Below are 1,749 nucleotides of genomic sequence, written 5' to 3'. Positions count from 1 at the left end.
GGCGCCGAGCCAGCAAATAGTTTTAAACCAAACACATTCCTACTTTCTAAAATGTTTTGCTTTTATACATTTGTCTGAACTTGTCCAAATCTGTCTTTAAATATAATCATAGTATACTGAGTATTTCATATTTTCTTTCCTTTAATATTGTACCATGTGAACATATCTACCTTGTCAATTATCCTTCCTTAATGGTTGCATAATATAGCAGGACTGGTGTACAATATTTGCTGAACTAATTCCTTATTTTCTAACATTCAGGTTGTTTTCACTTTTTAAGAGTTAAAGACAGGCAGGGTGGCTCACACTGCCAATCTTAGCACCCTGGGAGGCCAAGATAAAAAGATTGCTTGAGCTCAGGAGTTTGAGATCAACCTGAGCAAAAGTAAGACCTCTACCAAGAATAGAAAAAATCAGCTGGACATTGGAGTGGGCACCTGTAGTCCCAGTTACTGGGGAGGCTGAAGCAGGAGGATCACTTGATCCCAGGAGTTTGAGGTTGCTGTGATCTAGGCTGAAGCCACAGCACTCTAGTCTGGGCAACAGAATAAAAAACAAAAACAAAAACAATTAAAGATAACACCACAGTCAACATCTTACTATGTAGGCTTCTGCTCAGGCTAAATTATTTACTTGGCATAAAATCCCAAGATTAAGACTAAAATGTACCATTTTAGAATATGGGCAATTCTAAAACTAGGAAATGAAACCAACAACTTACAACCACCTAATCTTCGATAAACCAAACAAGAACATACACTGGGGGAAAGACTCCCTACTCAATAAATGGTGCTGGAAGAACTGAAAATCCACGTGTAAAAAAGACTGAAACTGTACTCGTACCTTTCTTCACTTGCAAAAATTGATTCAAGATGGATAAAGGACTTAAATTTAAGGAATGAAATGATAAAAATCCTCAAAGAAAGCATAGGAAAAACACTAGAAGATATTGGCCTGGGGAAAGACTTTATGGATAAGACTACCACAGCAAGTGCAACAACAAAATCAATAAACAAATGGGATTTAATTAAACTGAAAAGCTTCTGTATAGCCAAGGAGACACAACCAAAGCAAATAAGACAACCTACACAATGGGAAAGGATATTTGCATATTTTGAATCAGACAAAAGCTTGATAACTAGGATCTATAGAGAACTTAAATTAATCCACATGAAAAAAGCCAACAATCCCATACATCAATGGGTAAGAGAGATGAATAGAACCTTCTCTAAAGAAGACAGATGAATGGCTAGCAAAGATATGAGAAAATGCTCCTCATCCCTAATTATTAGAGAAATGCAAATTAAACCACCCTGAGATATCATCTAATGCCAGCAAGAATGGCCCATATCACAAAATCTCAAAACTGCAGATGCTGGCGTGGATATGGAGAGAAAGGAACACATTTACACTGCTGGTGGGACTGCAAACTAATACAACCTTTTTGGAAGGAAGTATGAAGAACCCTCAAAGAATTCAACCTAGACCTCCTGTTTGACCCTGCAATCCCATTACTGGGCATCTATCCAGAAGGAAAAAAACCCCAAACTTTTATTATAAAGACACTTGTACTAGAACTGTTTATTGTAGCTCAATTTATAATTGCTAAAATGTGGGAACAGCCTAAATGCTCCTCAACCCAGGAATGGATTGGCAAGCTGTGGTATATGTACACCATGGAATACTATTCAGTCATTAAAAAAATGGAGATTTTGCAGCATTTGTATTAACCTGGATGGAGGTGGAACA

At 37.2% G+C, this 1,749-nt stretch overlaps 1 protein-coding gene across 2 annotated transcripts in view; it reads right to left on the bottom strand.

Annotated features, from left to right (window-relative positions):
* The window catches only part of CNOT6 (CCR4-NOT transcription complex subunit 6), a 109,675-nt gene that overhangs the window by 5,845 nt on the left and 102,081 nt on the right, over window positions 1-1,749 (bottom strand). The window lies entirely within an intron of this gene.

Source organism: Otolemur garnettii, unplaced genomic scaffold (genome assembly GCF_000181295.1).
Source record: "Otolemur garnettii isolate 467f Iridium unplaced genomic scaffold, OtoGar3 scaffold00146, whole genome shotgun sequence".
Taxonomy (NCBI): domain Eukaryota; kingdom Metazoa; phylum Chordata; class Mammalia; order Primates; family Galagidae; genus Otolemur; species Otolemur garnettii.
Note: the sequence above shows the minus strand (reverse complement) of the source record. Positions and strands in the feature narration are given on the sequence as shown.